Source organism: Monopterus albus, unplaced genomic scaffold, assembly GCF_001952655.1.
Source record: "Monopterus albus unplaced genomic scaffold, M_albus_1.0 scaffold51.1, whole genome shotgun sequence".
NCBI classification, from domain to species: Eukaryota; Metazoa; Chordata; class Actinopteri; order Synbranchiformes; family Synbranchidae; genus Monopterus; species Monopterus albus.
In genome coordinates, this window is record NW_018127931.1 from 5,086,669 (window position 1) to 5,102,281 (window position 15,613).

Below are 15,613 nucleotides of genomic sequence, written 5' to 3' on the forward strand. Positions count from 1 at the left end.
GCTACGCTCATTTACACTACACTACATATCATACATATCCAAGTACCGTACTTTCCCATGTTATGTTCTTTTGATACTTTGTGTTCTCTTTCTTTACCTGCTACCGTCATGTTTTTCCCCCTAGCACCTGGGTCTGCAAACTTGAGCCCAACCTCAGTCCTCCCTCACCCTCCTGGTGAGGGGGGCTACCATAATATGTTTCACTGGAAAAATCAGTGTGCATTAACTGTAAAAGCTTTACAGTGTTTCCTAAAGCTTTGAGGCACTTCAGGGGAGAGAGCACATAGTGAACCAGTCAATTCTAATACACAAGGGGGCCACTTTTACACAGCAAAAACACATGTGGCCATTACTGCCAAAGCTCTCTAAGGTATATTAGCATTAAAAACAAAGCACTTGAGTTTCCGCCGGTGTTTGAATCTCACTTTGGCACAGCAACAATGCTTCAAAAAAGGAGAGGACTTGGACTTGAAAGTTAAATGAGCAAAGCTTCCACTATGGTTATTAGGCCTTGAGTAGAGATGGATGCTGTGTATGGGTTTCCACTGTGGAAAAAAGAGTGGGATGAGTAAAGGGAAAAAGCACAAATTGCCTCATCTTTGTTCCCCAATATGCCAACAATCCTTTACATGTGCCCAAATGACAAGACTGCTTTATAAACAGTGTCAGAGAATGACAAGTGCATTGGGCCCACTGTTAAACACCCTGTCACATACTGTATGTGGCTTAGCAGAACATGACAGCACACACTTTTGTTTTTGGAAGGCATACAGGAACATCTGATTTTGTTTAAGTTTATAGAAAGCTACCAAATATTGTCTTGTCTGGTCTTATATTAGTTCTAAACATACAATATATCTGAGTACTCAAGCCAACAGGTCAGATGGGAAGCATGCAACCTATCAGCTAAAGGCTAATACCAAGCCCATAATGAGCATTTAGGATAAAGCAATAGAGTCAGGTATAGGGTGACTTCCAATCTCTGTAATAATGTAAACAATGTTACAAATGCATTTTGTTGAAGTCTCAAATTAGACCCTGCACAATTCTTGCCAAATTATGGAGATGCACAGCGAAGGATCAGGAGCAGGACCACACCCCTAAACACATACCCCTTCCTGCTATCTAGTCTACCTATAAATGCTTCAGCATTCCAGCTACAGAGTGCTTTTGTTTCTCATAAACCCTCCCACCCTCCCACAATCTTATCTCTGTCCTCTTCTCTTCCTTTTTCTCTCTCGCCTCCTTCTTCCTGCCAATCTCCTGCTTCCATATGGGGAATCCACCACACCCAAGGACTGCGTGGATTCTTCAGAAGCCTTCCCCAAACTGCTCAACATAGTCCAAAGCACAGTGGGGCGGTTCTGACTAATGAATCTTTATTTCAACACCAAAAGGAAGAGGAATATCAGGCTTTGTAGTAGCTTGGGATCAATTCATCATTCATAAATCATCTGAAAATATGATCTGCAGGTGAATCAATGAAAATAATCACTGCAGCTACATTTGATTAGTTGTTTCGATTTACTGATTAAAAACTTGGTCTGTAAAATAACAAAAAATGAATGTGATATTTTCCAAAAGTGATATGTTCACCAGCTTTTGAAAAACATTGTTATGCTTCCAGCCTAATCTGATTAGGCATCATGGTGGCATAAAATTTAAAGAAATGGCCCTTGAGAGGACTTCCTTTCTGAATAAGCAGCAGTAAATGGTATAGAGAACATCAGACAAGTAAAAGGTTACAAAGACGATAAGAGCCTGAACCGATGAGCTGACTTACAATATTAATTAACTGACCCACCTGCAGCTCACTGTCTCTCTGGATAACAGAAACACTTAAATGCCATAAATAAAAAAATTTTGTACTTGAAAGCTGGACAAGAAGGCTACTGCGAAACATGACTAACACTTGCTCTGACTTCAATACATTATAAAGAAAGGGTAGAAATCAAGGAGAGCTAGATGTAGAACAGTGAATCAGGCATTGGGCTTACAGATACAGTAAGACAGCACACCACACATCCATGTGCTGAAGATTTATAGTCAGGAGAAATGTCTGAGCAAATGTTGGCTGAGATATTCCATCTCTGGCCAAGACTGGCATTAGTAAACTGCATAAACACTACAATTACAGTTACCTAAAATACAGTTTTCCCAGACAATTAGCCCTCTTCAGTTTCAAAATTAGGGAGGTTCAAAAGGGGATGTTCCACATGTTTTTCCTGCAAAGAGTGGAACCAAGAAGGTTCTGTAACACAACTACTTTCCAAAGATGGTGCAACCCATTGCTACATATCCCCAGGCTGCAGGTGGAGATTACATAGTGGTTTATTGCAGTTTTAGTGCACCTTGGCTTCTAGAAAAGAAATTACCTCAAACATAAGCATTCATTTTCTTGATTCCTAGTCTTAATCAGTTTTAAATGTTAGTATTCAAGCCCCCCTCACACACACACACACACACACACACACACACAGCAGTGCTAGTTACACCTATGATCCTGTTAGCAAAGCTCCATGTGTAAACCATTCATGTAGCAGCTTCTGCTGATCATCACTCTTTATGGTTAAAATGACAAGCAGGGTCACGCCAGCTGTTGCCAACTAACGTTTACCTCTGACTTAAACTGATGACAGGACAAAATTAAAGTGGCTGTTGTCAGGTTTGTGACTTGGCTGCAGCTGGTTGGGACACAGAAAACACACTGTCTGCTGTTAGCTGAAGATCATTTATGAGGCAAAGAGGCATCACTCTGTAACACCACTGAAAAACCAGAGTGAACCGAGTGCTTCTCAGTCATTTCAACAACTCCAGCAGAGTGAGACGTCTTCACAGGTAAAACTATCAGTTGATCTCACATCAGTGATGGAAATGTAACACATTTTGTGTACACGCAATGGTTATGAATATCCATCATCTGTTCATCAGTTGCATTAAATATTACATAACTTTCATTAGCTTGTTGTTTTGTTTTTGTAAATGTCAGCCCATTAACTCTCCTCCCCATCACATATTCAAATGTTCGATTATTACCACCGAATATCCAGAGTCCAAAAATTGCTATTCGGGACAGCCCTAGTCATATTAAAATAACATTTCAATAATCTGCATAGACAGCGGTGCGTCTTTCCACTTGTGAAATTAAATTACATGACATTTGGGTGGAGGCAGAAACCTCAGCCTTTAAACCAGATCTAAGTGCAAAATAACAACAGTGATATGAGAGAAAATTGATTTTCTGTGTAACGAGGTATAGATAGAGATAGACTTACTGCAGATAAATGGATCTACTCATTGGCCCCATTTGTTAGTACAAATACATAAGTTTCAAGTGATTAAGTCAGCCCCAGTGATCAACCAACATCTATGGCCCACAATGAAATGCAATGCTAAAATAGCTCCTTTGGTCCTGTTGGAGGATGTTGCCAATGCAGAACATTGAAAAAATATATAGTTTTTTTGAGGGAGCCTTTGTGGGCACATGCCAGCACTCAACAAGTTGGCTTGCAGATATTCTTTGGTCAGGGTGTCAATAAACAATGTTACAAACATCCAAAGCTGATAAAATCCTTTTTTACTAATATTTGGTATTGTCAGGACACTGACCTGTTTAGACAGACTCTTTATGGGGACCTGGTAAAATATATGGTACCAGGTCGATATTTGCTGTTTAGATACAGTGTCATCAACCGCTAACAGAAAGGAAAGTGAATGAATAGTTTTTTTCTTATTTCTTACATGTAAATGAGAGGTTCTGCATCTTTTCCCTACCTGTAGTATCCCTGGAGTTTAAACAGCTGATAAAACAAAACAAGAAATGTCTTTGGAAACTTCTCTGAACAATGGGCCACTTTCACCAACAATGTCTCAAGTGTTTTCTTAAATTTCTTCATAGATTGCTCTTAAGAAAGGTCCTAAGAAAAGTAAATGTCTGATTTGTGGTTGTGTTCTTAAACCACAGAATTTTTTGCACCTGTATTCTTATATGAATGAATTCCATTTGTTCATAAGTTGAAAGCATGCTAGTCATTCCTAATTAGCATAGGTTAACTAGAGAAATGCATTTCCTGTCGAAAATGCATGTGGATGCTGATATGCTGAAGGATTGCCTTGAAAATGCCTGAAATCAATAGCTGAAACAGCTGAAGGATGAGAAGAAATGGCTGAAAGTCTTTGTTGCAATAGTTGAGAAGAAATGGCTGAAGTTTTTTGTTGAATAATCTGAAGGATGAGAGGCAATAAATAGAAGTAGGACTGTCCTTGAAGAGCTGAACATTTTGATACCTGAATGGCTTTTCTAGCTGAAAGTGTGCTGAACTTATTAAGATGTGAAAATTTTCCCACTGGTCTCACAAAGTAGATAAAACAAGTAGGGGTGTAGGTGTTTGTGTGTATGTGTGTGTGTGAGAAAGAGAGAGTAGTCCCACACCCTGAGGACTACTAGTGTGGCTACAATGAAATGAAATGAAACATAAAATGTAAATGTAATTATGCAAAAACTGTAAAAGATATCAAAAAGCTGGTTACAGTATCAATAGCTGAAGAGTTGCTGAATAGTTAACAGTTGAAATAATGTTTCTAGTTCAATGTACGCTTAAGTCATTAAGATGTGAAAATGTTTCCCATTCATTTGAATGGGGCAAAATTTACTGAAAAAAGCTAAATATTTAAAAAAGTATAAATGTTACAAACAAGAAAAATACAAGTGCACGTTCTTAATAAGCTGAACATTTTGATATTTGAATGATTTTTCTAGCTGAAAGTAAGCTGAAGAAATTAGGTGACAAAAAACAGATGGAAGAACCAGAATAATAAAAAAAAATAAATGCCAGGATACCATAGTATGGCTACTTCAAGCATCCACACAATTATGTTTTTACGTACATTAGCATGGCTCTTCGTTTTCAGTTTTGACCAACTGTTCACCAAAAAGCCAATCTCACATATGAGTTTGACTTTACAACAAATGTTATCTCCCACCACATTTCAAAAAGTTGCGTTTGCTGCTTCAATGGCACAAAGTTTTTAGTAAATTACATTCTCCTCAATCAAGCGCTAGGGGTGGGATGGATCGCAAAACTCACAGTTTGGATCAGTTTGGATTATTTAAAAAACTAATATGAGCATTTAAAGCAAGGACCCTTTGCATATGGTCTTAAGTTAAAACAACAATCAAGAATCAAGATCCTCAATGTTTAAATAAAATCTTAAAATAAACCCTATCACTACATACCTTCTTACACACTTCTAAACACCTGTGTGTAATAGCCACCCCAGTAATCATGCTAATATGAAGACAAAACCACCACAGCAGTGACTAAGACATTGCCAGAACCCAAAAAAAAGTGCTTGAGATGTTTGGTTTGTCTCAACCACTTGTTGTGTCTCTTTCATCTCCTTCCACTGCAGCCACCCCAAAGGGAGGATCAGGTGAAAGTTCTCATTTCAGCAAGTCTAAATCTTCTTTTTTTAACACCAACCTTGAATTCCTCATTGTAGCGGAATATCTATCCAGAGCTACTAGATGCTCAGGGACACAGTGTTACACATCTGTCATGACAAGTTCATGTAGCATCCTCAAAGAGCAGCTTCACATCAGTGGGATGAAGTTCAGCATCCTGAGCACTCACTGGTGTCTCTCATTACTCCCTATTCTCTCTGTCTGGAAACAAAGTGAGCCTTTCCCTTATCCACAAAACAAAAAAAAAACAACATTTGCCTCCCGCACTCACCTCTGTGTTTTGTTTACGCCAGTTTTCATCTTCTCTCCTCCTTTTTATAACAACCTTTAATACTTTCGTTTTGCTGGTGTCAGAAATGCTTCACAGTCAACGAGAACAGACTGTGTTAGCCCAGATCCACTGCTAGTCAGACAACATGCATGGCATGGCTGAAGTATTGATTAGTCAGTATATAAAAAAAAAAAAAAAGTAATTATTAATCCATGGAAGTCTCAGATGGCATCCCTCCACATGCCACTTACAGTCTGCTTAATCAAACTAGTATCCTCCGTAAATGACAATGGGGCTAATCGATGCTGATGAGAGAGCATGTCACTGCTCTCTATCAAGGCAGTTAAACCCCTGCCTGTGGAGGTTCATCCTAATTTAACCTGACACTTTAAATATCTTCAGTCATCATTGACCTCAGAGAAACTTGATTCAACGCAGACACGACTCAAGGGCATGGACAGAAGTTGTAAAATGAAAGGTGTGACATGAAAGAGAAGGAAGGAAGTGAAAAGAGGACAGATTGGAAGAGATAAGGAAAGGAAAAAGGTTGTTCCATCCAACATATCCAGAGAAAGAAGGTTATAAAAGAAATGTAAAACAGAAAAGATCAAAGGAGAAAGAGAAGAGAGTGATGCTGGTAGAAAAAGAATGGAAGTGCGATCAAAGCCGTGCAGAAGGCTAGGAGGAGCAGACAATGAGAGTGACAGTGGTAATGAAGAGCCTGAATGGAAGGAGCAAGGCTGGAGATGGAAACCGAGTCCCTCGGGACGCACTGCTTACTGATTGCAAGCAACCTCAATGGACAGTACAAACCTGACATATACCAGCACTGCATCACATCACCTGAGAACTCAGTCTCAGTACCCAGCTCCTCGTTTCAAACCAACTACTCCAGGTGATGCCAGGAATGTAAATTGAATTATGTCCTTTTTTTTCATTTCACAAACTAAGCTGTTCTCAAATATTAAAAGCAAGACGTCTGCATAAATTTAAAAATTGCATAAAAAGAACATTCTAATTTAAATTTAGATCTGTTTGGTAAAATAATACGGAGAGATTATTACAGAAGTAACCAGTGCTTTGTAGTCAACTATCAGTAGTCGGCTATCTGTATACGTTTCAGTTGTTACCAGGAAAAGTGTTCAACACCCAACCTTAGAAAAAGCTGTAGCAATTTATTCGACCTTGATTCATCTGAGCTTAAGCTACCTCTGAAAATCTGGTCCATAGTGTTTGAACAGAGAAGCATCTACAGGAGAACAACACATCAGATCTGTTTCATAAATGAACACATAGACCTGCAAAAATTAGCCAGTTAAAATTTTCAAACATCAGCTTCTCGGATGAAGATTTGCTGCTTTGCTTTCAATTCATTACTGATCATTTCATTTTGGACTGTTGTTTGGAAGAATAAGCCTAATGAAGTTATCACTGTGAGCATCATTTTTGAGGCATTTTATACACTACATTAATTAAATATTCTGCTGATTAACTGATGATGAAAATAACTGTTGGTTGTTTCCCTATACACAACAGTACACAGCAGACACTGATGACAAAGTTCATTCAAAAGGCAGCACTTAAAGAAATACTGACAAAGAAGCAGAAAAGATATGAATTATCATCTGATACCAACTAAGATCAGATCAGGTCCAAACATTGGACCTGACACTACAACCCTGTTATAAGCAGTGAGGAAAAACCTGACCTGGCAACCACACAGCCTACATGCTGGTCTTCAGAGCAGGTTTCACCAGTTAATGACTTCTCTTGGGCTCATCAAAGTGCTTACTTAAGCAGACCCATTCACTCTACCAGACTATATCTATTCCCAATATGACTGCAGAGTCCTGGCACAGCATCGTGTCTGCCTAAGGGGCTGCTAGGGAGCAAGGCTTAGCCAAATCTCTCTGGTAAGGTTATTAGTATTCCTTGGGGAAGAATTCCTGAGCCCTCTCCATTCTACAGCTCCTGGCTGAATGAATGTGGGGGTTAACACCATCAATAGGCGCACAGCCAGCCTGTAGGATAGGGACACCAGATACTATAGCATCTCAATTGTTACACAATCGAGGAAATAACTGGTGTGCCTGACTTGGATATAATTCAATTAGAGCAATAAAGAAGTTGTTATTATTCTCTGGAACAAATATAAAGTGTAAAACACGACAAGAACTAGTGTTTCTTGCTACCCATGAAAGCAGAAGAACCAACACCCCATTGGACAACTTGTAGAAAATCTGGATTTAATCTATTCTAACCAAGATGAAAAACAAATTCCTCAAGAGCTTTCAGTTAGTTTTCTGTTACCTCGAGATTCTTCTTTTTTTTGGTAATCTTCTGTGGTATTACTATATCCCACTCACTTGAGTAAAGAAAATATGACACCGCTGGTTTCTCATCAGATCACTCATACAGACAAAAATCAATGCTGCAATAATCACTAGTAACCTATTCAGCCATCTATTATTAAAAATGTTTCAGGCATTCATGAGAGCAGGCTGTGAGTGATACTAAATAGATTAGGATGAGCTCTAATCCACATCTGCAGCTCATAAAAACAGGCCTCAGTCAATGGCTTTCCCAAGGTAATATGTCAGTAATATGAATGATAAAACTTAGGAGCATCCTCAGCCTGGAGGTGATATAAAGGGGAGCATAAGGCAGTGTGATGAATGGAGCTGGCTGTGCTGTCTGTGTATGTCTACAGTACCTTCAGCTAAAGTTTGGCAATGGAAGCATACACCAAAAAAACTGCTTTAGGTCTCTGTATGATAACATTAAGTTCTGCTCTTTAAAATGTGATATAAGGGATGCATTTTAGTGAGAAGCACCAAATCGATAACAATTACATGAAAAGTAGGTTTTTGAAACTGAGATGTTGGGTTTCCTGCTCTCTGCCTCAGGGTCATCACTAACTCCTAGTTAATAGGCGTTTTACTCCCAATATTATCACTTGCTGATGTCGGTTAGCCAAGGTGCATAAATAATAATCAGCACACCGCCTTGTTGATCTGACAGCACCTCGCAGAAGTGATTTGTATATTTACACCCAACAACCACACACACTCCTGAGCAGGTGCAATCAATCTGGACCAATCCCTGTTGTGCCTTATCTTTTGATCATTCCCACAAGCATCTCTGAGTGAATCACTAAGTAGCGAAATCACACGTTTCTCAGTAAATTGATGGTAAATTGGCTTACCTGGTGTCTAGCAGCTGAAGAAGGGAGGCTCTGTCTCTCTTTACTGCAGCTCTTTATTCTAACAAGCAGACCAAGACGGTTTTTAGAGGAAGCACCACGGCGGAAAAAGCTGGCTTAAGTCTCCTAGAAGATGTTCCCAAAGAGCGGAGGGGACGGCTGTCATTCCGGGTGTCTGTCAGGAAACGAAAAAGCACTGCTCGGGCTGGGAGAAGACGACAGCAGCCTGCAGACCTGAGAGTGCCAAGCCCATGTGAGCGCGTAACGGGGAGTGCAGCAGTTCGGCCAAACACGAGGTGGCAGTGTTGCACACAAGGTCCCCTTTAGTGGAGGCTTGTGGGGAGGGTGTGCCACTGCTGAATCATGTTACCAACTAATGTAGCGCCGGGTTTCTTTTGGTCACGTCATACATTTAGATTTTTGAGGGGGTAAAGTTTTACAATTCCATTGACATAAAAAGTTTAAATCGTTCATACTAGTGCAATCTTAATTTATTTAACCTTTAACCAGGAAAACCCTTTGGAGTGTCCACGACAAACAGCACAGATACAAACAGTACAAACAGATCCATAAACAATTGATAATAAAAAATAAATTAAAACCTGTAAAACCACGGAGTCAGCTACACTAGTTTAAAGCATTAAAACAAATAGAATTAACAAACATCCTGATAATGGCAAGTATTTGTTGAGGTAGTCACTCCCTGCAACAAAGCTTTAAATCTACCCAATGAAACTAATTAATGTAATTGAAGCTCTTTTTTGCAAAGAGCTCCATATATGGGGAGCAGCATTTTAAAAAAGCTGGCTTATCAAATTCAGTTTTAACCTTTGGTACAGTCAGCATGTGATCTTATGATCTCCCATCTTATGTGAGTGCACAGGTAAGCTGGTAAAAGGCAAAAAAATGTCTTTAGAAATAAAATAATGCAAGATTATTTTCAATATTAAATCTACAGAGAAGTTTGTTTTTTGGTGTCCTCTGTCTTCCACTGACTATCTTCAGTGTTTCCTGCAACTAAAAAAATGACACATGACACAAAAGCAAAGTGACCACAAAGAGACACAGTGTGTCAAAATAGATCCAAATAACCAAGAAGAGATGGAAAGATGGATAAAACAAGTACAACTACACATAAAATGATACACAGATGCAAAATGAATAAGTCCCTCAGTCATGCTTTTATGAAATGGACTCAGGGGGACTCAGGGGGACTCAGTGGGCCCCTGGGCGTCTGTGCCCAGGGGCCCACTCATCATGTCACACAGGTTTCTGAGAGGTGGCTGGCCAGGCCAAAAAACGACCATAATTCATGAGATTAAATTTAAAGAAAGAAAATCTACCCAATATGTGGTAGGCTACAGGTAATCAGGACAAGAGTCTTAGAGCCACATGTATAAACGATGCATACACACAAAACCATGCTACACCTTTTCCCACGCATAAACGGGAATGTATGCACAGAATGTGCACACATGAAGCCTACTTCACACCATGCGCACACACAGTTTGAATATCTGTGATAGGGTGAAGTGGAAATGAAAAATAAGGCGAGACGGACCATTTTAAACAGCCTGCATTATTTTTAGCTGTTTACATATATTTCAGTTCATAAAGTGTTTTGCATTTATCTTGACCTAATGAATTTTGTTCTTATTTCTTTTGCCTTTGTCATTTTTTTTTCTGTTTTTAATTTTTGATTTAAATTATTCTTATTAATGTATTTTTTTATCAGGATTGACCTAACATAATAAAGCCTTTACAGGTGTATGAATAAATTGCAACTATCTATAAAGAGCTGTGGCTGTGCGTAAGGATGACTGTTCTGGTGTTTCTGGAGGAGTTTGACAATGTTAGACGGTAAGGAGATCGTTTAGAGATGGTTCTGCTTCCCTGTAAAGGTGTTTAGCCAAAACTGCGATGCGTCCATCTGCTGTTGTCCTCATGTTCTCTTTGTGCCCATGTATGCGCTTTCCTGCCTCTAGCTTACAATACGACTACGTCTCTTTTTAGCCTCGGTCCTCTGCTCTGTACTAACAGTATTCACAGCCTCGGTTATTTTTTGCATTTCAGCAGCATTTCTTCTCTTCGTCATCCCCGTCTCAGTTTTACACTCATTGAATTCGCACTTCTTCTTTCTGTAGCTTTCAATGCCATGTCTAATAACGTGTGGTTCAAGACTGCGTTGTTCTATGCAAATGACTGATTAAGGGCGTGTCTGTGTGTATATATGGCCAAGGATGGGAGGTGAAAAGAAGCTCTTGTATTCCAATTCCACAACCATGCAGTTTTATAAAGAACCAGACGTACGTCATACTATATAAATTAAAAAAAAAAAAAAAGCGCTCACTTCTGTCTTGGTGCGTACACACAATTTTAGTCATGATGAATCTACACAGTTTTATGCATCTGGTTTATGAGGTATAAACTCCCCTCAGAAAGTTCATAATTCCTTTTTAGTGCACAAAACATTAGACTCTGTGATAAGTTTTTTTGCTTCCACAATGAGATGAATTTATTTGTTTAATACAGTATCTAACTAATCACAAAAAGTACAATATAAGCATTAGATTTTTGTTGTTGTTGCTGCTGAGATGTGGATTGTGCAAAAGTTTGTTGTTTAATAAGAGATCTTCCTATGTCATCTAGACACTGTATAGGGAGGTTAAATCAGCTCTAGTCAACAGTGTTCAAAATATTTATCTAGCCTAAGTAAAAGCACCAATACCACAGCATACTTGATTATAAATAACACGTATTCAAAATCCTACTTAATGTACAGAAGAATCAAAAACAAAAAGTATGTGTAGTGTTTTACGGTGATTTCAGTATTTTCAGATTTAATATGTTTAATTTGGACTAATTTTCCTGTTGTTCTGTTGCATTTCTTCACCTTCATGCAACACTTTGAAGTGCCCCAACTTTCCTTGCTTACTGTTAGGCCAGCACTGATTCTCTTCCAGAATTCTATGAATGGAGATGTGAGTAGAGGCTTTGAAACAAAATTCAGACCTGTATCACACAACACAAAGCAAGAGTTTTGTTGTTTTGTCAAGATTTTCTGAGGGCTGAGGGTTATGTAGGAGGGACTTGTGACATCTAGAACTTCTGGCTAAAGCTCTGTATATACGCTTAGTTGGCAGTTTAAGTACACCTGGCTAAAACTACTGCAATCTAATCCTACAGTGTAGCAATAAGCCTTCATGAAGGTGATAGTGTTCAGTTTATGCTACTGTGATTATTCAGTTATAGGTTTGTCCAAGGACTACACTTGTCTACAGTAGCCATCCTGGAAAATTGAATTTCACACATCAGATCTACAAGCAAAAGTGTATTGCTGAGCTGTCTATGTGCATGTGACGTTATCTTAAAGGGCAACTCCAGTGATTTTACACATCAAGGTCTGCTTATATTCTAGGTGTTGGGGAGTTCTGTTGCATATGTATAAAAAAGTTTTAAAAGCTTTTTGTAGCAAAGTCCGATAAATTACATCAAGTGAGTGTGTCTGTTGGTAGTCAAGCTGCATTGTGGGTGATGTAGGCATGAGGTTTTCATGAGATAGAACAATGTGTGGAACAAAAATAAATAAATTAATTAAAACAACATGTGCTGCAGTCCTGTCCAGCAGCAGTACTATTCTTCTCTTAAGACAAAACCATTTCACTTTTCAGTTACTAGTGTAATGTACTGTAGTTTCACAGTCTAAATGTATAATTTTTTAGACAAAGGAAAATGTCTTGAATGTTTTTTTAACATGTAAAGTTAATCTGTAAAGAGCTGTAGTCTCTCCTCATATTGAGACAATGTGTAACAGTGAGGTTTATTTTTTAATAAGATTTCACCTTGTTTTATAAGTCCATATTTATCACTGTATGAAAAGAAGGAAAGGCCAAAAGTTGAAAGTACAGTACTGGATGGGTATTAGAACAAAGGAACGTGTTAATAAAAGAGACAAAATAACAGTTTGATAGGACACTGACTAGTGCTGTATGAGGACATGTGGTTTCCATGGAGACCATTTTGAGATATACAAATATGTGCATTTGTGCTTTTCAACAAGGATGGATTACCCAGGTTTATGCATGAAGGTCACAAACACATGTACATACGCATTTGTCAGTCTATCTTTGTCAGGACATTCACTAACATAATGCATCCCCTAGCCGCTTACTCAAATGTCAACCATCACAAATAGATGACTACCCCAACACTTACCCTAAGCCTAACCTGAACCTGATTCTAACCCATATCCTAAAACCAAGTCTTGACAGCCTTTTGAAGAGGTGTAAGAAAGTGAGGATGGGCCAAAATGTTCTCATTCTGCAGGTCTAAAACCTGAGAGCAACGAGTTTTGTGACAGCCTTAGGGCTGGGCACAACAGACAAGGTCAAAAGGTCAGAAATTATTAAAAGATGGACTAATGCATTGTCAGTATTCAGTCAGTCTTTTCACAGAATTTGTTCACAAGAAAAATACTGAGTATCGTCTGCCTTTATAGGCCAATTGTCATATACAGTCACAAAAACAGAATTACATGTCCTTCTAATTTGCGTCAACATATTTTACTTTTGTTACAGTAGATCAAGATTTGAAGAACCCTCTCAATCTACGTGTCACATCCCATGAAAAAAAGTCTCCTGTTTAAGCTGCACTGGCATTTGTAACCTCTCTCACTAACATGCTTCAGAAGAACACATCTAAAATCAGTTGTTGGAGAGATTTCATACATGTGTAAAATGCTGGTGAGCTGGTAGCCTAAACCAGATGATCATTTTACCCCTGTTTAGAATTTTACCCTACAATTAGCATATAACTTTGACAATACTCAGTAAGCAGTAGCAGTTCCTCTGCTCACATCAGTGCCTTCGTTTGCTGTAATTAGAAATTCTTAGTGTCTGAAAATCCAATGGCTACCTATGAACTATCGTAGTAGCAGTCATAAGGCGATCACTGTTAGTTCTATGAAACTAAGGAAAGCAGCACTGTCTGCAGAGTTCTTCATGTCTGTATTTGTTGTTGACAGAGGGACTTTATGATAATTATATTGGTCAGGATACAAATCTTGTTTTTTCCTTTTTTAACCTATTTATTCAGGGTAGGTTCAGTGAGAGACCGCCTGCCCTAGCTGTTCACATTCACAACTGAAAGCTGTCTAGTACAGCCACAGACTGACCCATGGCCACGAAGCAGCAGCTCCACTGGACCAGTATGGGGTTATGGGCCTTGCTTAAGGGCACCGCGCTGCTGTAATGAGGATGGTGAAAACACTGTTTTGTCATTTGTCTCACACAGATTTAATCCTGCTGGTCCAGGAATTGAGCTTGTAACCCCGTGGTCACAAAGACCTTCTCAGCCACAGTTTTTGACCAAAGAGCATGTGAAGCTCAACTTGCATTAATTTTATATGAAACTATTAACTGTAGATTTGTTTTCTGTTATGATGAATAATATTTATTATGTCTGAATAACATATTGCCCCTGTTTTACTATTGGTTGTGATGAGGGAAATAAATCCCTGTTGGACTGAAGGGACATTTATGACCCATAGAGCACAGAAAAACCTTTTTTGATTAGCTGTACTGAATCAAGGGAGGGGGAATGAATAGCTCTGCAGCGTCAGTACACTGGAAAAGATGTAGTAGATGTGGAGAAGCTGAAAAACAACGTCTATCTCTGTGGTCTTAAATGATAATAAAAAGGGATGTCATTTTTTAGAAGTTCACCCAGGGTAATTTGTAATCTGTCTTCAGTCAATATTCTGTTATTTCAGTCATTAAAGGGCTTCTGCACGAGCTCAGTAATGCACCATTTCATCAGACACATTCTATTGTTGATGTTATGTACATAAGCTAGATAAAGCAAACAAATTACTGTGCCTGTGTAGTTCATTGGTTATATTACGCAAACATACAGTATATCTGTGATTTCAGTAAAAGTAACTTGTCAGCGGACATGCACATTTTAATGACTACTTCTCGCCACAATATCACTCTGAAAATCTTCAGCTTAAATTCCTAAATGACGACAATAACTGTGTTTATTTTTGGAGCTATGACTGACTATTTTTATTTGTTTGGCACAGTTTTAGTCCAGAGTTTTTAAGGGGACTGTTGCATCCAGAAACTTTAGACATTCACATAAACACACCCACAGAACAAATCATTAGAGGCCACAAAGGTTACAGTTATTACCAGTTTGGCATTAGATGCATTTTCAAATCTGTTTTTCATTGTAAAAATGGAAACATGAGGAGGACAAAAGCTGGATTATTAAGAGACAATACATGACATAGTTTAAACCATCATGGATAAATAGTCTGGATGGAAAATAAACCGTTTATATTTGAGAGGTGTTATCTATCAAACATCCCCGTCAGTTTGAATGGGAATGATACTGCTTCATATTCTCATCTGCAGCTTTATGTGATTTGATTTGACCAACGATACAAGAGGAAAACAATTTGGTGCAATTTGGCATTTAACCAGCCAGCCAGCTGCTTATTAGGATTCACATGTGTGATGTATCGGTAATGGAGAGAGCTGGAAGCGTGCAGGAGTCTGAGCTCAGTGAATTCAGTCTAACGCTGCAGTGAAGTGGATCATTAGCTGAGGGCCCCATTCTCAACATATTTACTCTACAGGGTCTTTGTGCTGAATCCCAAATACCAGCAGGTGCT

At 38.7% G+C, this 15,613-nt stretch overlaps 1 protein-coding gene across 2 annotated transcripts in view; it reads right to left on the reverse strand.

Moving 5' to 3' along the window:
* The window catches only part of nav3 (neuron navigator 3), a 495,508-nt gene extending 486,278 nt beyond the window's left edge, over positions 1–9,230 (reverse strand). For both annotated transcript variants that reach the window (XM_020601356.1, XM_020601357.1), the window contains exon 1: positions 8,941–9,230. The gene's annotated coding sequence lies outside the window, so the exon portion shown is untranslated. The remainder of the gene's footprint in view (positions 1–8,940) is intronic.
* Between the last annotated feature and the right edge of the window lie 6,383 nt (positions 9,231–15,613).